The sequence below is a fragment of the Anomaloglossus baeobatrachus genome, chromosome 5 (genome assembly GCF_048569485.1).
Source record: "Anomaloglossus baeobatrachus isolate aAnoBae1 chromosome 5, aAnoBae1.hap1, whole genome shotgun sequence".
Lineage (NCBI taxonomy): Eukaryota > Metazoa > Chordata > Amphibia > Anura > Aromobatidae > Anomaloglossus > Anomaloglossus baeobatrachus.
Genome location: NC_134357.1, coordinates 365,374,734 through 365,396,451, shown reverse-complemented (window position 1 = coordinate 365,396,451; position 21,718 = coordinate 365,374,734).

The following is a 21,718-nucleotide window of genomic DNA, read 5'->3' as shown; positions in this document are numbered from 1 at the left end:
CTTCAAATGAGATTTGCCGTGACGTGGCGAAGCAGCTCAAGAAATTGCAATTTTTTGCCAAAAATCTCAAATTTTTTTTATAATAAGTACAGTTTGGAATGTTTAGTGCTGTAGTGCTCATTTGGTGCTGGCTTTTTGTTTTTTCTTCATTGAATTGGTCGGTGGTTGACCTCCACCTTGCTATGCACCCCAATTTGGGATGTATTCCATCTGTCTGGATTTTGGCGGTTGGTGACTGTTCACATTAAGTCATCAGGCTTTGTCCACAGGCTATTTACTTCATGCAGCATTTGCTTGGACCTGTCCCGCCCACAGCCATGACTCAGTCATGGGTACGGGATTGAAATAGACCAGGTGAGTGCTGCTAAGAGCAGTTCTACTATTCATATGTGAGGCCGTATGGCACATTTTATAAAAATATTTTAGTGTAGGACTGCTTCAAATGAGATTTGCCGTGACGTGGCGAAGCAGCTCAAGAAATTGCAATTTTTTTGCCAAAAATCTCAAAAATTTTTTTATAATAAGTACAGTTTGGAATGTTTAGTGCTGTAGTGCACATTTGGTGCTGGCTTTTTGTTTTTTCTTCATTGAATTGGTCGGTGGTTGACCTCCACCTTGCTATGCACCCCAATTTGGGATGTATTCCATCTGTCTGGATTTTGGCGGTTGGTGACTGTTCACATTAAGTCATCAGGCTTTGTCCACAGGCTATTTACTTCATGCAGCATTTGCTTGGACCTGTCCCGCCCACAGCCATGACTCAGTCATGGGTACGGGATTGAAATAGACCAGGTGAGTGCTGCTAAGAGCAGTTCTACTATTCATATGTGAGGCCGTATGGCACATTTTATAAAAATATTTTAGTGTAGGACTGCTTCAAATGAGATTTGCCGTGACGTGGCGAAGCAGCTCAAGAAATTGCAATTTTTTGCCAAAAATCTCAAAATTTTTTTTTATAATAAGTACAGTTTGGAATGTTTAGTGCTGTAGTGCACATTTGGTGCTGGCTGTTTGTTTTAACATCCAGAACATGTACAGCGCCCTACACAAACACTTGGTAACTACACACAACAACATCTATATATATATATATATATATATATATATACTAGAAGGTGGCCCGATTCTACGCATCGGGTATTCTAGAATTTACGTATTGTGTAGTTCATGTATGATTTTTGTTATATATATATATATATATATATATATATATATATATATATATATATATATGATGTTGTTGTGTGTAGTTACCAAGTATTTGTGTAGGGCGCTGTACATGTTCTGGATGTTGTCTGGGTGTGATGGGGGGTGAGAGCGGTGTTGTTTGTGTGTTGCGTTGTTTGTGGAGCGCTGTGTGTCTGTAGCGTTGTGTGTGTGTTGCGCAGTTTGTGTGTGTGTGGTGTGTTTTGGGGGGAGGTATGTTTTGAGTGAGTGTGAGAGTGAGTGTGATCTGATGTGTGTACTCACCTGGGAATCGGAGCTCCGTGTCAGTTGGGCCAGAGCGAGCGTGCATTGCATGAGGGGGGCGGGGCCTGCAGAGAGCCGGGGCGAGAGGCCAATCCGTGTGGGGGGGCGGGGCCATGGCGAGCCCAGCGGCCAATCAGCTTTGTGTCACCGTAAGGACACAATTTCGGAGCATGACAGACAGACAGACAGACAGACAGATAGACAGACAGACAGACAGACAGACAGAATAAGGCAATTATATATATATATATATATATAACAAAAATCATACATGAACTACACAATACGTAAATTCTAGAATACCCGATGCGTAGAATCGGGCCACCTTCTAGTCTATATATATAATTGCATTATTCTGTCTGTCTGTCTGTCTGTCTTGCTCCAAAATGACGTCATTACAGTGACAACCGTCGCCACACCGCACGCGCTAAAGAGCCTGCGACCAACGGCTTAGCTAACTGAACAACACGAACTACGGGCCGACAGGACGACGCCCGTCACTTTTCCCCGCACCCACACAGAGCCCCGACTCCACGGTGAGTGCTGCACCCCCGAGAGCCCACACTGGCAACCCAGCCGACACATACCCACCGCTCGCGTCCGCCCCCTGCACATATTACGCCACTCGGCTCCACCCCCCGCACTCCGCCCTCCGCATGTATACACTGAGCACACACACACACAGTCACCTGTCCCCAGCCATGCAGTCCCCAGCACTGATGTCCTCAGCGCCATGGCCCCGCTCGGCTCCACCCCCCGCACTCCGCCCCCAAACACATTATCCCGCTCGGCTCTGCTCCCCCTGCATTCCGCCCTCCACATGTATACACTGAACACACACACACACACACAAGAATAGTCACCTGTCCCCAGCTATGCAGTGCCCAGCACTGATGTCCTCTGCTCCATGGCCCTGCTCGGCTCCACCCCCCTGCGCTCCACCCTCCACACACATTACCCCACTCAGCTCTGCCCCCCGCAGTCCGCCCTCCGCATGTATACACTGAACACACACACACACCTGGATAGTCACCTGTCCCCAGCCAAGCAGTCCCCGGCACTGACGTCCTCAGCGCCATGGCCCCGCTCGGCTCCACCCCCCCGCACTCTGCCCCCCGCACACATTACCCCGCATGATGGGGGCACATACCAGCATTGGGCCACATCACAGCATCAGCATATTTTTACTTAACTTTACACTGTTCATGGCCTTCTTTCATTACAAGCCATGGACAACATTAAACATTAGACTCATCTATTAAAACTGTTCCTTCTGTTGTTTGTCATTTTAAAACCAATAAACAATTATAAGAATACTAAATTAAACCTAACCCATCCAGTCCATTCATTACCTTATTATTCAATCTGCTAACCTACATATACATTCTAGACTACCCGATACGTTAGAATCGGGCCACCTTCTAGTATAATCATAAGCATCTGTCATGCTAACTATATTATAAAATTATTAGTTATATATTTAACACTAGAACTACTGGACTCGTGACACCTATATAGAAATACATAGTGCAAAGTAGTCAAAATGACTGCCTCAGTAGTTCTAGTGTTAAAGTTCAAGAAATATATTTGGCAGATAAGCTATACATTTAACAGAATACATATCATGTGAATCTTTAACTCACCTCCCTGATGTGCAAAAACACTATGGGGAAATGGGGGAGAAGGGCAACTGATGCCACTGTCTTGCTGTCTGCCTGAAATGTTTTTAAATATCAAGACTCCAAGATGGGTCTCCAAGTTGTGTCTTGTCTGTACTGGCAGGGGTATGAGAGCAAGAGGCCTAATCCTGTCACTCATGCACCTTTTGATTTTTAAAATTGAAATTCCAGGCCACATCCTGTGTGTTGCATGGATCATACCTCCCTGCTATGCAAGGACACTATGGGGAAATGGAGGGGAGGCAATTAATTCCATTGTCCTGCTGTCTGCCTGAAGTGTTTTTAAATGTCTAGATTCCAAGATGGGTCTCTAAGTTCTGTCTTGTCTGTACTGGCAGGGGTGTGGGAGCACCAGCCCTATACCTGTGTCTTATTCATCTCAATATTTCTTATGTCAATAGTCTAGGAAGCTAATGGCTATGCCAAAACAGTGGGGCTGCACTGTAAAATGTATTTCTGCTGTTTTGGAAGCTTTTTTGACCCCCCCCCTAAGGGTGTTTTCTCTGCCTTAGATTTGGCCTCCCATTGAATCCAATGAGGTTTGAAAAGTTTTGGCGTTTGGTTTGACGAACATAGCATTTGTTCGGTAGGGCTCAGTGTATTAAACTTTGAAAGGTTCGCACATCTCTAGTCTCTACATTATGCTGCTCTCAGATGAGGTAGCAAAAACCTGGTGACAGATTCCCTTTAATACCATTAGCAAGTTGTTTTTGAACTAAGTTTTTCTTGCTTATGCATCTCTATGTGCAAGGTGCCTGTCCCATACATGAATATAATTCTTGTGCTATTCATCTTTAGCAATGTATAGCTTTTCTTTGCTTTTTAGCTGTACAGATCATCTTTGATTTTTCATTCTGCTAGTGTGTGACCTTCTTTTGAGATGATACAGCCATCATCATTAAATCCTTCACGACCAATGACGTACTGGCACGTTATTGGACGTATCGCGGTAATCAATGCCCATTGCTGTGGTGAGGTGGCGGTGATTCCTACACATGTCTACTGATTTGGTCAGCAGACATGTGGGGCTAACAGGCACTGGTGGATCCACGATCCACCTGCACCTGCTTGCCACTTAGATCTCTCTGTCACAATCTGACAGCGCAATTAAAATGTCTGCGGCGAGGATTGTGCCATTCCCCACTGCCATCAGCGGCCTGGTGATGTGATCACGGGAAGCCGATGGTTATCATGGTAACTGTGACCATGATGTATCCTGTAAGATCCGACAGCGGTAGCTCTTAAAAGAATAATGTATTTTGCTGATCAGAGCTGTGCAGCTCTCATCAACAGAAATGCACAAGCAATCAGACAGTGGATCCATAAAGTCCCCTAGGGGAACTAGTAAAATAAATAAAAAATGTAAAAAAATAGTTTTTAAAAAAAACTTAAAAGTTCAAATCACTCCCCATTCGCCCCATTGAAAATTAAACAATAAAAAAATAAAAATATACACATATTTGGTATCACCATGATAAGAAATGCCCAGTCTATTAAAATATTAAATCAATTATTCTGATCGGTAAACGGGGTAGCATGAAAAAAACTTCAAACGCTAAAATTACATTTTTTGGTTGCCACAACATTGCATTAAAATGCAATAACAGGCAATCAAAGCAGCACATCTGCACAAATATGGTATAATTAAAAATACCAGCTCAAGACGCAAAAAATAAGCTATCACTGAGCCCCAGATCCCGAAAAATGATAACGCTATGGAAAATGGCGCCAAAAGCACAACTCTTTTAGGACAAACTTCTGAATTTTTTTCATCACTTTGATAAAAGTAAAATAATACATGTTTGGTATCTACAAACTCATACTGATGTGAAACATCACACCGACACATCAGTTTACCATATCATGAACACGGCGATTAAAATATTCATAAAACAATTGAGCAATCTCATTTTTCGGCAGCCAGCAAAGGCGTTCAACACAGTGAAATCCTAGGTGCATTGCCCCCTGGGAAGTATGCAAATCAAAAAAGGTCCATGGAGTCTCTGTTAGGAGTCTTGACACAAAAAATAGCCAGATATACCTCTGGGAAGGATCTAGCCAAGGGGTGGTTCTTTTTAGGAGACCACGATAACCACCATATTAAGTGTCCCTTTTAGTCAATATTCAACTCTTTGACGAGTTTACAGATATGACAAGGGAAATACCAAAACCAGGTATCCATCTACAGACAGCGATTGTTTTGTCTTGCTGGTCTACTAGGCATTGCTCCCACTTAGCCAGAATCCTACTCCACACTGATGAGGGGCAATACCCCGAAACAGCTGTCTGTGGATAGATACCTGGTTTTGGTATTTCCCTTGTCATATCTTTAAACTCATCAAAGAGTTGGATATTGACTAAAAGGGCCACTTAATATGGTGGTTATGGTGGTCTCCTAAAAAGAGCCACTCCTTGGCTAAGGAGGGATATCTGGCTATTTTCTGTGTCGAGACTCCTAACAGAGGCTGCACGGACCTTTTTTGATTTGGTACTGGGCTTGGGTAGAGACTTGAAAGGTAGCCATCACTAATGTAGTGGACCTTCTGCTCACTAGTTCAGGAACCTGGGGGGGAGGGGCGAGAAGCACAGAGAGAGAGAGAGAGAGAGAGAGAGAGGAGGTGATGAGTCAGCAGTTACACATGCAGATAGTCTGAGGAGACAGAAGGATGCAGAGTTGCAAAAGAGAGGTCCTGGGGACGGGAGGCTGGAGGAATTTGTCCCAGGACCAGGAGTGAGTACATATTGAGGAGCCATCTCACACAGCAGTTAATTAGCTCCGGGCGCAGCAAGCGCCAGGTCAGACTCAGGAAGAGATGTTGCAAGACACTACACAGAAAGGGACTTGTGGTCAGGAGCAGGAGGCTCGACTTGGGTTCTTAGTAAGAAGGGGGATCCCAGGGTTTGTAAGGAGTGCAGCAGGCACCCGTGACCGGTTCCACGGCCCAGGAGCTGGGGTGGAAGGAAGACCACTGGAAAGGACATACAGAAGGAAATATCGGCCTTGACCTCTGAACTGTCCGGGATCGTCTGAGGTCCATCACAGCGGCACACGGCACTCCAAAGGCAGTGTGACTTCAGTGAGTAAAGTACTTGAACTGCACCCTTTGTGTCAGCCCATCTTTGCCGGGGCTCCCATCATCGCGCCCCTGCGCTATAAGCGACTACTACTCCCAACATCCTCCCTGGGGCCTAGCTCTACCTGTGGAGAGCTGCAACACCCAAGCTGCGTCACCATCAGCCCCAGCAGAGAGAGACATCCTGCAACGGCGGCTTATACTAGCCGCACACCACAGGTGGCGTCATGAACAACTACCCCATCATCCCCATTCCCATCTTTATTGACACCGCTGGTGTCACGGAACCGGGCAAGGCCACTGCGGTGACCCAGCAGAAGAACAGCAGCCCAGTGACGGGTAACCCCCCTTGACCCCGTGGGCACGTCAACTTGGCGTCATGAACAGGATTTCGTGCCCGCATCGTGGGCACTGTGCGCCTTAACAAATGGAACAAACGGAGACTATGCATTGGTGGCCATTGAGAAAGATCTGGCGCCATGAGCCATCAAGAGGGCTGGGTACGTCCGCCCTTCGTGGACTGGGTAGCCACACGGCGCCTAAAGCCAGGCCTACTCTCCTCAGCTACAGAGGAAAACCGAAACATAGAAGAGTCCCACCTTCCCAGGAAATGGCGGAGCATGGGAGGACTGCACAGAAGGACTCAGAACGCACCTTGGCGAGCAGCTACTAGAGCAATCTGGAACACGGGATAAAAGCAACAGGCTCCCCTGAAGCTGCACCAGAGTGCGTATCAGACCGAGAATCTGCACTAGACAGCGCAACAAACACAGTGTTCAGCGACCAGGGGACATAGACACTGGGTCTGAGTTACAGTGTACAGGGGTGCATGGATTGCCCTGAGCTGGGAAACTGCAGACCTGATGACCGCAAGTAAAGATGAGCCGCCCCCGTGGAAGCAGTCGAGCTGCTCGGATCTGGGTTCGCTGTGGTTCGAGTGTCTCTGGACCCGGGGGTCGTGCGGCCACTTGAATGAAAGGGGATATTTACAGGGGAGTTGATATACAGTTCGTGATGCCACCCGTGGTGTACAGTAAATTGGGGAGTACCACCGCTGCCACTGGGAGTACCCGGGGTGATGGAGTGGGGCAGCAAGGTGTTTGTAACCCTCCACGGGTAGGTGGATGCCCCGGGACTCAATGAGGGGGAGTGCTGTGGGGTGCTGGGGTCGCTCTCGTACTCACTCAGTTCATAAGCAGACACTGACAACAAGGTAAACCAAGTCTCTGGGTACTGCTGCCGCTGAGGGGAGCTCGTCCGGGTCCCATCCCCAATGGTGCTGCTTGGTGACCCGTGACCTGCCTCCTGGCACTTAGTTTGACTTCAACTTGTAGGCATGGAACTAGCCGGGCCCCGCTCCCTACTATAGCTAAGTATGGGAGCTTGCTCTCAGGGCTCACGCTTGGGATTTTCTGGACCGTTTTAGATTAGAAAGTCCTACCCCCCTCGTTGCGCTAATTCCCCCGATTTCTGAAGCAGCTGGGAACAGATCATAAAAGCTCCGTTCTCCTCAGGTGAATTGTTGGGTTGCCTGAAGCTACTCCCCGACCTAGGGTCCATGTACCCCACCGTGCCTTCGGTCCCGGACTGGTGATAGTGCTAGGCTACTGGCTGTCCTCCTCGACAGGTCCGAGCACCTCACCACAATCCCCTGCGACCGAGGGTCCGACTCCTCTAGGCCTAGATCACCGTCTGCAACCTAGACAGTTCCTTCAGGAGTCACCACTCCCGACTTCCTCTGAGCTCCTCACAGCTCAAGGGCTACTTCCTGACCTCTCTCCTTCACCTCTCAAACTCCACTCACTGACTGACTGCACTCCTCAACCCCCTCCCTGACCCCCCAAGTGGGCAACTCTATTCCACTCAAGCCGTCCACTGGTGTGTCTGGTGGGTGTGGTGTAGGGTGTATCTAGGATTTGATTTGCTGTTGGAGGCAACACCATTTAGTTAGGGACGAAGAACTAAGAGGGAGGTGGAATACTGCACGGAAGGGCAGCTTGTGCAGTACCCTGTGACGACCTGATTGACCAGGGGTGTCACAAATATGCCAAAAAGAAAAAAAACTGTTGTAAGGAATGTTGTGATAGATAATGTTTTTTTTTAGTTGAAATAGACAGCTACACTACAGGACTGCGTGTGATTGGTCTCTGTGCCTTGGAGCCGCACAGTGACCCTCTTCTTTGATGTTGATATGGACACTTAGGCCACTGAACTGTGAGTGGTCAGAACTATGCATTGTAAATAGTTAGCACCTGCTATGCTCCAGATCAGAATTAACGTCACCATGGTTCCCCAAACCTGTCATGCGTGTCCAAGCAATGAAACATGGTCAGAAACACTCTGAGCACGCCCAGAGCTTACGTTGGAGGTTCAAGGCAGGTCCCCCATACTGTTGTTGCTGGTAAGTTACTAGCACTTGGTCAGAGGGATGCAAGGTGCAAGGGAGCAAGTTTTATGCAAAGTGAAAATTTTATGCCAAGGGGAATGTTTATTGCCCAAAGGGAATGTTTTATGCTGAGAACCAATGTTTGATGTGTTTTACAGTGTCAAAGAATTTTACTTGTCGTGATGTATGTAAAACTTTGCAACATTTACGAAACCATGCCTCCCATAAAGGGAAGAAATGTTACAGTTTTCTAGTGTAGCGCCCCTGAAACCATAAGGGTACTACAAGGTTCTGCATCCCCACCAGGATTCAGGGCCTACCCCCTTAGGAACTCAGAACCCCAGTGCCGGTACCACCAAAAACCCAGGTAATCCCAGTTTTCCCCAACAATCCCCCATACAATGCTACTTAGCTACGGTGGGACCAATGGATGGCCGCCTAGAGGTGGAGCCACTCCAGTCCACTAGTTGACCAGGTGATAGGGGCAGACTGTGGAGAGTAGTCAGGAAGACAGGACACAGAACTGAAGTGACTGCCGAAAGTGTCAGATCACAGGAATGTGAAGGTTGAAGTGACATCCTGACTTGGGTTGACGGTGACCTGGTACCCAGGAGAAGTAGTTGCCGGTGGAGTACTCCCGGAACTACGCACCGACGGGGTGCAGGACCCTAGGACAGGAAAGAGCTTCAAGCTGACCTGTTAACACCTGCACAGCAAGGGGACTATCAAGGACCTTTCTGACCGTAAAGAATCCGAAGACTCAGTACCAAAGGGAGAACTGGGGACAGGACCAGAGACTCCAACCCCACAGGGATCACGCTACCGTCAGGTGGACATAAGTGGACAAACCACAGAATGGGGACCCCCAGTTCTATACCAAGGGGACCCACTTACCAGAGACAGGTGCAGGGGAAGAACGTACCAGAGAACCAGACTGGCACTGGGACAAAGAGGACCTGGAGACGAAACCAGCCGGCGTCGGGCAACCAGTTAACCTCTTCTGCAGAAAGTGAGTAAACCGGTTGCACTGAAAATCTGTGTGGACTAACTTCTTCCAACGCCCACTACACCATACACCTTCTGGGGCAAAACTCTACTTGCGGAGGGACTACCATACTAGCTGCCAATACCATCAGCCCTAGTAGAGACATGCTGCAGCGGCGGCTCCCTACACTTAGTCGCAACACTGCAAGTGGTGTCAAAAGTGAACATTATCCTAATCTCCCCTGTAAATATCCCCATTACAAAAAGGGCCCAGGGCACGGAACCGGGTAACGGCCACCATGGTGACATTTCCAATAGAGACTCCGCCCAGGAACCGAGTACCCCATATCCCTGGGTGTTACACTAGCATAACGCAAAATTTTGCAGTTTCCACTGTACTGCTTTATTTCCAGCCCTCGGACTTGCTGGGATTCACTGTGGGGGGGTGTGGCGCCCATGCGGCTTCAGGCACCACAGGGTACTCCACCTCACCCGGGGTGCAGTATTCATCTTGGATACGGATGAAGTCATCACCGGTAAAACCACCACAATCCACAAAAACACACAGTTAGTTGTCCTCTCACTGGGACTGGGCTAGGATAGAGACTGGGAAGGTGGCCATCACTATTGTAGTGGGCCTTCTGCTCACTAGTTCAGGAACCAGGGGGGGAGGGGCGAGCAGCACAAAGAGAGAAGAGGTGATGAGTTAGCAGTTACACATGCAGACAGCCTGAGGAGACAGAAAGAAGCAGAACTGCAAAAAAGAGAGGTCCTGGGGATCGGAGGCTGGATGAATTTGTCCCAGGACCAGGAGTGAGTACAGATTGAGGAGCCATTTCAGACAGCAGTTAGTTACCTCCAGGCGCAGCAAGCGTCAGGTCAGACTCAGGAAGAGACGTCACAAGACACTACACAGAAAGGGGCCCGTGGTCAGGAGCTGGAGGCTTGACCCGGTTTCTTAGGAAGAAGGGGGATCCCAGGGTTCGCAGGGAGTGCAGCATGCACCTGTGACCCATTCCACGGCCCAGGACTTGGGGTGAAGGGAAGACCACTAGAAAGGACATACAGAAGGAAATACCGGCCTTGACCTCTGAACTGTCCGGGATCGGCTGAGGCCCATCAAGCGGGACACGGCACTCCAAAGGCAGTGTGACTTCAGTGAGTAAAGAACTTGAACTGCACCCTCTGTGTCAGCCCATCATTGCCGGCGCTCCCATCATCGCGCCCCTGCGCAATAGCTGACTACTACTCCCAACATCCTCCCTGGGGCCTAGCTCTATCTGTGGAGAGCTGCAATACCTGCGCTGCATCACCATCAGCCCCAGCAGAGCGAGACATCCCAAAGCGGCGGCTAACAACTACCCGCATATCACAGGTGGCATCACAAATAACAACTGTTATCATCCCCATCCCCATTTTTATTGACACTGCCGGAGTCACGGAACCGGCCTGGCCACTGTGACAACCCAAATTGACACCAGCCCAGTGACGAGTAACCCCTTAGAGACCCCGTGGGCGCATCATTAATACCCTGGAGAACAGAGGGAAATGCATCATCTTGGACTCTACAACAATTAGACCATGTTTTGGGAGCTCTGCTTGGCGTTATTTTACTGTATGTTCCCAATAACCAGCTTTTCCATTGCTGGCAGTAATGTGGCACCCAGGGGGCAAGGGGTTAACCTATGATGTCGATTCCGGGGATGTTACGAGGCGGCCCTTGTGCCCGGTTTTGTGCCCCGATGTGTCCACAATAAAAGGGGGATGATGAGGTGGAGCTAAGGAATGTCGTGACGCCATCTTTTCGGCCAGGGATTAGCCGCTGCTGCTGTCGCTGTCTTCCAGGGCAGATGATAATAGCAGCAGAGATGGTGTCGCTCCCCACAGGTGGAGCGGGATCCGGGGAGGATGATGAGGGGAGTAGTAGTGGTGGCGGTGGCCGTTGGCGCCGAAGTGCGGGGCGGTGGCTCCAGTTATTAGAGTCCAAGTCGGCTGCTGCAGTTCCAGGTGTCTTTACTCACAGTTCTTTAAGGCACCCAGTTGCTGCCGCAGAAGCACTGGTCACCGCTGTGATGGGCCCCGTTGACCTTGGATAAGTTGGAAGAAGCCACCGGTGTTTGGAAAGTGTCCTCTGTAAGAGTTGCCCCTCCAATAGGCCCCGTGAAAGAAAAAGATGAGCGAAGATGGGGGTATCGTGTCGCCAGAACTGATGTCACGGGAGGACTGACTGAAGATTGTGTGAGTTGCTCCTACTTCTACTCCAAGTGGCACCCGCCCCCCCAGGTGGTTCTCCTAGTGACCGGGATATTCCCATGTTTCGTGATGGCCAACCACCTGCCTACCCTAGTCCAGCTCCCCAGTGAGAAGGCTCCTAAGCTGTATGTAAAGTGTGAATGTGTAACACCGGTGATTAACCCCCTGCTTACCCGAGGCAAATACTGCACCTTAAATACAGTGCCTACAAGTAGTATTCAACCCCCTGCAGGTTTAGCAGGTTTACACATTCGGAATTAACTTGGCATTGTGACATTTGGACTGTACATCAGCCTGGATGTGTGAAATGCACTGCAGCAAAAAAGAATGTTATTTCTTTTTTTATTTTTTTTTTAAATTGTGAAAAGTTTATTCAGAGGGTCATTTATTATTCAACCCCTCAAACCACCAGAATTCTGTTTGGTTCCCCTAAAGTAAGTAACTATTAAGAAGAATTTCAGGCACAAAGAACAATGAGCTTCACATGTTTGGATTAATTATCTCTTTTTCCAGCCTTTTCTGACTAATTAAGACCCTCCCCAAACTTGTGAACAGCACTCATACTTGGTCAACATGGGAAAGACAAAGGAGCATTCCAAGGCCATCAGAGACAAGGTCGTGGAGGGTCACAAGGCTGGCAAGGGGTACAAAACCCTTTCCAAGGAGTTGGGCCTACCTGTCTCCACTGTTGGGAGCATCATCCGGAAGTGGAAGGCTTATGGAACTACTGTTAGCCTTCCATGTCCTGGACAGCCTTTGAAAGTTTCCACCCGTGCCGAGGCCAGGCTTGTCCGAAGAGTCAAGGCTAACCCAAGGACAACAAGGAAGGAGCTCCGGGAAGATCTCATGGCAGTGGGGACATTGGTATCAGTCAATACCATAAGTAAAGTACTCCACCGCAATGGTCTCCGTTCCAGACGAGCCCGTAAGGTACCTTTACTTTCAAAGCGTCATGTCAAGGCTCGTCTACAGTTTGTACTACACCTATTCTGGATACTAAAGTAGATATTTTGCCATAACCAATTGCTTACTACTTTTATATAAAATCGTATAATTTTATTATTATCAATTCACGTACATAACATACAATTAAAAACAAGATGCAGATAGAGGAAGGATTGTCTATCCCTATCACTCTTCCTTCCTCACTACGGGGGTCGGCGTCCTAATGTAAAGACGACCCCGTTCCAACGACGGCTATCCCTGGGTTTTGCCCTCCCTAATGGTGACCGTGATCCCTCTCAGATGGAAACAACCCCTACAGCAGTAACACCACAGTGAGGAAGAGGTGCTCAGTCCGCAGTGGCTAATTTGTCTATATCACCACTCAGACGAGTAGGGATACGGGGCATAGGGAAGTCGTCAGATGTTCCATATATCTATGTGCTCAACTAAGGGTATAGGTGAGTCAAATTTCTACATAGGTCAATGTGCTCAGTTAAAGGTAGACAGATAAGTCACACTTAATGAGAAACCAAGAAATGCTCAATAAGAGGTAAATAACATTTCTTATGGAACTCAATTCAAGAAATGCCCGACGTGTTTCACCCTTGTCAATATCAGGGGCTCATCAGGGGCTTTTCAACAATTTCTTGAGAGAATTTTCCGTCTTTGGACAGATCTGTGACAAATACAATGAGATAAAACCCAAATAAATTATAAGTCCAAGAATCCAATTTAGATAGCAAATGTAGGTGTACATCAAAACACCGATACTAACCAATAATCGCTGATTGCCACTTCAAAGAAATGTAGGGGGACAACCGTGCGGATTTATGGCTGATTTATCATAAAATGTGTCAGGATGACTTTATCACCTATATGGGTAGACACACTATAAGTAAATTCATCTTCAGATAACAGCCCCATATCCAGGGTTAGGAACCATTATTAAAAGAACAGTACCTTTCTGATTAATAATTCATGAGTTACTCATAACCCACTGAGGTTGGGGTCCTAATGAATACTGTCAATAAAGAAACAGACAACAAATTGCTCCACAGTTATGGAAATAGAGGACAGATGATGAGGCCAGATTAAAATACATGATTTCATACTCCATCTTTATGTGATATTACCTAGACTGGTTATAGATGCCCACAGTGGACCATGCAATATGTTCACATGAATCTATAAAAACCTCCCAGAGTATCAAATAACTCCCATCAGGGGGACCTATTGGGAGAGAAAGTGAAAAGGAACCATATTCAGCACCACATACAATTCAAAGCAGCTTGATTAAAATTATCAAACCATCATAGGGAAATACCTCAAATTCATCCACAGGCCTGAGTGCGCTTTGAACTATCAATCACGTATTCTTGGCAATATACCCAGGATATACAGCCTCCAACAGTAAAGGAGGGGGTACATACACTCCAGGTCCTGTATATACCGAGACAAATACATTTGTGGTCATATATGGTATGGAGCTTACCCTTCTCACTTATCCCATCATCAGTTGCAGTACACATACCACATACCTGGTTGCTATCCCACAGTGGGGCAGGGGGTAACCACAGGGATCCACAGCAACCAGTATCTACAGTGCAAAAAACATAGAACTAATGAAGTCACCTGAGCCTGATATTGCTCACCGGAAGGTTTATAAGGGTCCTACCTTAGGGAAGTCTGTGTGGGAGGTACCAGGTACGGTTGTCCCCCTACATTTCTTTGAAGTGGCAATCAGCGATTATTGGTTAGTATCGGTGTTTTGATGTACACCTACATTTGCTATCTAAATTGGATTCTTGGACTTATAATTTATTTGGGTTTTATCTCATTGTATTTGTCACAGATCTGTCCAAAGCCGGAAAATTCTCTCAAGAAATTGTTGAAAAGCCCCTGATGAGCCCCTGATATTGACAAGGGCGAAACGCGTCGGGAATTTCTTGAATTGAGTTCCATAAGAAATGTTATTTACCTCTTATTGAGCATTTCTTGGTTTCTCATTAAGTGTGACTTATCTGTCTACCTTTAACTGAGCACATTGACCTATGTAGAAATTTGACTCACCTATACCCTTAGTTGAGCACATAGATATATGTTATGTACGTGAATTGATAATAATAAAATTATACGATTTTATATAAAAGTAGTAAGCAATTGGTTTCGTCTACAGTTTGCTCATGATCACTTGGAGGACTCTGAGACAGACTGGTTCAAGGTTCTCTGGTCTGATGAGACCAAGATCGAGATCTTTGGTGCCAACCACACACGTGACGTTTGGAGACTGGATGGCACTGCATACGACCCCAAGAATACCATCCCTACAGTCAAGCATGGTGGTGGCAGCATCATGCTGTGGGGCTGTTTCTCAGCCAAGGGGCCTGGCCATCTGATCCGCATCCATGGGAAGATGGATAGCACGGCCTACCTGGAGATTTTGGCCAAAAACCTCCGCTCCTCCATCAAGGATCTTAAGATGGGTCGTCATTTCATCTTCCAACAAGACAACGACCCAAAGCACACAGCCAAGAAAACCAAGGCCTGGTTCAAGAGGGAAAAAATCAAGGTGTTGCAGTGGCCTAGTCAGTCTCCTGACCTTAACCCAATTGAAAACTTGTGGAAGGAGCTCAAGATTAATGTCCACATGAGACACCCAAAGAACCTAGATAACTTGGAGAAGATCTGCATGGAGGAGTGGGCCAAGATAACTCCAGAGATCTGTGCCGGCCTGATCAGGTCTTATAAAAGACGATTATTAGCTGTAATTGCAAACAAGGGTTATTCCACAAAATATTAAACCTAGGGGTTGAATAATAATTGACCCACACTTTTATGTTGAAAATTTATTAAAATTTAGCTGAGCAACATAACTTGTTGGTTTGTAAGGTTTATGCATCTGTTAATAAATCCTGCTCTTGTTTGAAGTTTGCAGGCTCTAACTTAGTTGCATCTTATCAAACCTGCTAAATCTGCAGGGGGTTGAATACTACTTGTAGGCACTGTAAGGTGCAATACTCTGTGGCGACTGGAGCCGCAGGGGCACCACAATAACACTAATGTAGGCTTCTGTAAGATGCAGGAACTGGTCAGGATTCCAGTAAGGTTCATAGTAGAAGGCTTGGATGGTGGTGACATGTGAACATGTGTCCAGTGAAGCTACAAAAGGATTTCCATCAATTTTAATGTTGATTACCAATGCCAAAGTATCTGCTGGCCCATTCTGAGTGATCTGGACCTAGGCATTTGACTCGCCCACCCCAGGGCTATGGGACACCCGGTGCCGGGCTGGACTAGTCCGGGGGTCGTCAGTGGTGGCGGGGCCCGGCTCCGTGGCCCTGGTGGGTGTCAGTTAAATATGGCTGGTGACTTGGGGTTTGAATAAAGTTTGTGTTTGTGACGCCACCTGTGGTTTGCGGCTTTTAAGCCGCCGCTGCTGTGTAAGGCCTCCGGGGTGATGAAGTGGCAGCAATGGTGGTACTGCTCCCCACAGGTGGAGCGGTACCCCGGGGCACAGTTGGTGCTCGTGAGAGTCTATGGTGTAGTGGAAGTCTAAGCAGACGGAATAACAGAGGCAACACCAAGGGTGCAGTTTCAAGTTGTTTACTCACACATCCTGGTATGCGCACACTGGTGCCCTCAGATGACTGGAACCCACTGTCAGGGACTTCCGCCGTTTCTGGGTGATTCCTGGAGTGAAAACCGGTACCCTTCTCTCTAAGGTGTCTCTGTCTTCCTAAGCCTATCTCTTTTAGGATGAACCTGCTCGGCCTCCACTACAGCCTCCAGGCTGGGGGGGTCACCTGTCGGATGATTCTCCCCTTTCTAGAGGTTCTGCTGTGGGCTGTGGCCCGGGGAGTTTACAACTTTCCCTGGGCCTCGGTTTTTACTATTTGGAGATAATTTTGCACTCCTCCGGTTTCTAGGGACCGTCCCCTGTTGCAGCTTGATCCCTTCACCGATGTTCCTGTGGAACAGGCCACCACAGCTCTACAGCTATCCGTGGCCCTGGAATCCCTTCGTTCCCTGCTTGGTGTCACCTGGACCCTCTGAGTCCCAGGATCTTCACCAGGAAGCGTCACTTTCTTTCCTTAGCTCCTGTCTGACTAGAGCTTTTCTTTCCTTCTTCTCTTTCACGTCTGCCTCCTGCAGACCTCCTCCTCCTCCTTCCCTCTCTCTCTATCTAACTAAACTTGACCTTCCTTTCTCTGACTGCTCTCTGGTGGCTCCTCCCACCTCCCCAGTTGCTAAGCTGTACCCTATAGGAGCAGGGATGGGTCTTACGGCCCCTCCCAGCATGCAGCATGGGAGGGTTGCTGCCACTATCCCTGGTCCCAGTGTGTACCTAACAATGGGTGTTGTGTAGGTTTACCAGGGGACCGGCATTCACTCCTTTCCTCACCCAGAATGGGGCATCACACTGCTGGATGGGGTGCAATGTCCTGTGGCGACGGAAGCCTCAGGGGCGCCACACTCCCCCACAGCGAATCCCAGCACGTCCTTGGGCTGAAAAACAACAGAAATGTGGAAAGAAACTGCAAAAGACATTTTTGTGTACACATGAAACATTAAAACTTTCGAACTTTTCTTCCCTTTATGGGAGGCGGATATGCTTGAACGTTGCAAAAACTTTAAAGTCTTTTTAAACTAGAGCAGACCAGCCACATTACGTCCAGTGGCCTGGTTACACATCAACATACTTCACATATAAACACATGTAACTGCGGACCACTTTCAAGTCCAGTGGCCCGGTAACACATTAACAGTGGGGGGGGGGGGGGTGACATCTTCGAAAAGTACAAAGGGGCAGGAATGCAGGAAAGGGTGTCATCTTCAAAAAGAACCTTGGACAGACATACAGGGGCTATTTACAGTTCAGCATCTTCTTTCTTCTAATTAGTTGCGGGGGTCCTCTTCTGGCTGTTCAGGAGTCTGCTCTTCAGCCACGACAATTGCTAGGATAGATGGCATTGCGACCTGGTCTGATCTGGCCGGATAGGGTGTTTCTGCGCCGGACGTCTCAGCAGGGACTTCAGTCAGGATCGCAGCATGGATCACAGCTTGGGTCGCAGCGGGCATCGCAGCATGGATCCCAATGGGCATCGCAGCATGGATCCCAATGGGCATCGCAGCAGTGATCTCAATGGGCATCGCAGCATGGATTGCCTCCGGGATCGCAGCAGGGATCACATTTGGGAGCGCAGCAGGGATCACATTCGGGAGCGCAGCAGGGATCGCTGCGACCTCCGGTAGTAACGCCGGCGGGGTCAGCACACCCGATCGGGCAGGGGCAGTGTGGGACTCACCCAGGGCTAGGCCGGAGATGCTCTGCAGCAGGATCGCCATCGCTGGTGTGGGCTTCGGATGGTCGTGGGCGGCACCTCCACACAGGCCTTGCTGCACTGACATCTGCAGACTCCTCATGGCCAGCACCATCTCCTTCCCCCACACGGCTGTCTCTCGTCCGCTCTGCTCCTTCATCCTGTCAGCCATCCTCCCGACCTCAGCCTCCAGCTCAGTGGCGGTCACAGGCCTGATCCAGGTGAGCTCCTCCTGGCCTCCGCTTGCAGGAGCCATCTTCTCTCTTCCTCTAGGCAGCATTCTCAGCGCGCCATTTTGCATCCGCTGCTCTCCATCGCAGGCACTTCTTCGCGCTCTTCTCTTAGACAAGGGGGCGGGGCTTCTTTTCGCGCTCTTTCTGCAGGCACGCCCCCCTTCTTCCCGCGCTCAGTGGCTTCAATGGTGGCAGTTTCTCACTATAACACAGTCTTTTAAGCACAATTCTTCAGGCGCACAGTACCCGGTGGGACCGGGCACAAAATCCTGTTCGTGACGCCAAAGTTGACTCGCCCACCCCAGGGCTATGGGACACCCGGTGCCGGGCCGGACTAGTCCGAGGGTCGTCAGTGGTGGCGGGGCCCGACTCCGTGGCCCTGGTGGGTGTCAATTAATATGGCTGGTGACTTGGGGTTTGAATAAAGTTTGTGTTCGTGACGCCACCTGTGGTTTGCGGCTATTAAGCCGCCGCTGCTGTGTAAGGCCTCCGGGGTGATCAAGTGGCAGCAGTGGTGGTACTGCTCCCCACAGGTGGAGCGGTACCCCGGGGCACAGTTGTGCTCGTGAGAGTCTATGGTGTAGTGGAAGTCTAAGCAGACGGAATAACAGAGGCAACACCAAGGGTGCAGTTTCAAGTTGTTTACTCACACATCCTGGTATGCGCACACTGGTGCCCTCAGACGACTGGAACCCACTGTCAGGGACCTCCGCCGTTTCTGGGGGATTCCTGGAGTGAAAACCGGTACCCTTCTTTCTAAGGTGTCTCTGTCTTCAGCTGTCTTCCTAAGGCTAGCTCTTTTAGGATGAACCTGCTCGGCCTCCACTTCAGCCTCCAGGCTGGGGGGGGTCACCTGTCGGATGATTCTCCCCTTTCTAGAGGTTCTGCTGTGGGCTGTGGCCCGGGGAGTTTACAACTTTCCCTGGGCCTCGGTTTTTACTGTTTGGAGATAATTTTGCACTCCTTTGGTTTCTAGGGACCGTCCCCTGTTGCAGCTTGATCCCTCCACCGATGTTCCTGTGGAACAGGCCACCACAGCTCTACAGCTATCCGTGGCCCTGGAATCCCTTCGTTCCCTGCTTGGTGTTACCTGGACCCTCTGAGTCCCAGTCCCAGGATCTTCACCAGGAAGCGTCACTTTCTTTCCTTAGCTCCTGTCTGACTAGAGCTTTTCTTTCCTTCTTCTCTTTCACGTCTGCCTCCTGCAGACCTCCTCCTCCTCCTTCCCTCTCTCTCTATCTAACTAAACTTGACCTTCCTTTCTCTGACTGCTCTCTGGTGGCTCCTCCCACCTCCCCAGTTGCTAAGCTGTACCCTATAGGAGCAGGGATGGGTCTTACGGCCCCTCCCAGCATGCAGCATGGGAGGGTTGCTGCCACTATCCCTGGTCCCAGTGTGTACCTAACAATGGGTGCTGTGTAGATTTACCAGGGGACCGGCGTTCACTCCTTTCCTCACCCAGAATGGGGCATCACACTGCTGGATGGGGTGCAATGTCCTGTGGCGACGGAAGCCTCAGGGGCGCCACACATTCTCCTCCTGAGAGCTGGTCCTCTCCCTCAGGGTATTCCAGTTTGAACGTTGGCACTTCCATTCATGTAGCCATTTCTCCATCACTTGGCAAATAGGTCCCCCTGCCGAGCCAAACTGATCTGTGGGTTGCCAGAAATCTCTACAAAGCATGATTACAGATATTTATACATACTGTATGTATACATAATTATTATAACTGACAAGTAATCACAAAAACAAAGTAGGATGCACCTACAGAAACATCAATAGCAATGTAAATAATTACATTAATACTGGAAAGCAACTCTGCAGAAACTTCAATAGCAGCATAAATAAGGACAGAATCCATATATACTGTAGAGTACTGAGAACCAAATGTATCCATAAATATAATCTTTAATTATTTACATTGCTATTGATGTTTCTGTAGTTGTGATTACTTGTCACTTAGAGTAATCATGTATACATATGTATAAATATCTGTAATCATTCTTTGTAGAGATTTCTTTCTGACTACTGTATCTGACCGCACTACTCTGCTTTTTAATGTTTTTAACATGCTCCTTTGCACTCTGTGTGTTTTGTATAAATAAAATTGCATTACATAAATTATTTTAATGGTGGTATATGATTATGACATATTTCAGAGTACTTTGGGGTGTATGTAGGTTTTTCTATGGCTGTAAAGGAACCCATTGTAGCATATTTATTGTACTGTTAATATGGGTTGTAGTTTTCAATTGATGTTCATACTAGCACTGTACCTGTTACTAGCACAGTGTCTGAGAAAAAAACTTTAATTCTGAGAGACCTTCAGTGCACCCTTGGTATTACCAAATGTTTGGTGCCCTGTCATGCCTCCTCATTTGTATATTGACGTGCTTCTGATTGACAGTGCTATCTTCCCAGAGCAAGCACTCTCTCAATGCTGCCAGTGTGTTAGCAGCCACACACAATGTTCGGGTGAGTTTTCCCTGTTTACTTTCTTCTGGCACTACTTGTTACACTAATATACCTGGAAATGCAGTGAGCAGAGTCAAAAAAAGGGAGTCATGGAGGAGAACGCAGCTGCCAGTGTGTACATGTTTGGCCAGGTGCATGTTCATACAGTGGAAAGCAAGCTGGATTGGGACTAAGAGCAACAAGCTCGAAACGCGTACCATCTGTATATCTCTATCTCCATGGGGATTTTTTATACCTAGGATGTGACCTTTGTCACCCCCTTTTTAATGGATACCTAATAAAGATTTATATTTTTTATCGTACTTGAACGTGGATGCTGGATACTTCTTTGTAAGTGGAAAGCAAGCTGTAGCACCCGGCCCTGGTCCCAGCGTGGTATCCACGAGTGCCCCCACTCCAGGCTCTAGCTGAAGCATTATCTCTCTCACCTGCCCAGCAGCTCTGTAGCACCAGGTCCCGGTACCAGCGTGGCATCCACACATGATCCCACTCCCAGACTCCAGCAGGGATGTCATCCCTCTCATCTGCCCAGCAGCTCCACAGCCGCTTCTCCTGCTCTGGGGTCTGCCGCGGCCTCTTCCCACACATTAGCCATGTTTATTCAGTTTCCTATATAGCCAGGTCCCTTGCTTCCCATACACAAGCAGGTTTCAACCGCACATAGAGGTAACATTTGGTTAGGTACCCATGCACACAAGCATGTTTTAATTGCATATAGAGGCAACATTTGGTTAGGGACCCCATAAATAAAAGATTACCATAATTTGGTTATAGGGCAGAAATGAATTGATCAATACATTAGCTAAATATCTCTTTTTTTTTGTTTTTCAAAATAATCCTTAGCAGTTATGCAATGTCACATTTCGTGTTCTGTTTTTCGGCTCCGTGTTCCGTTTTT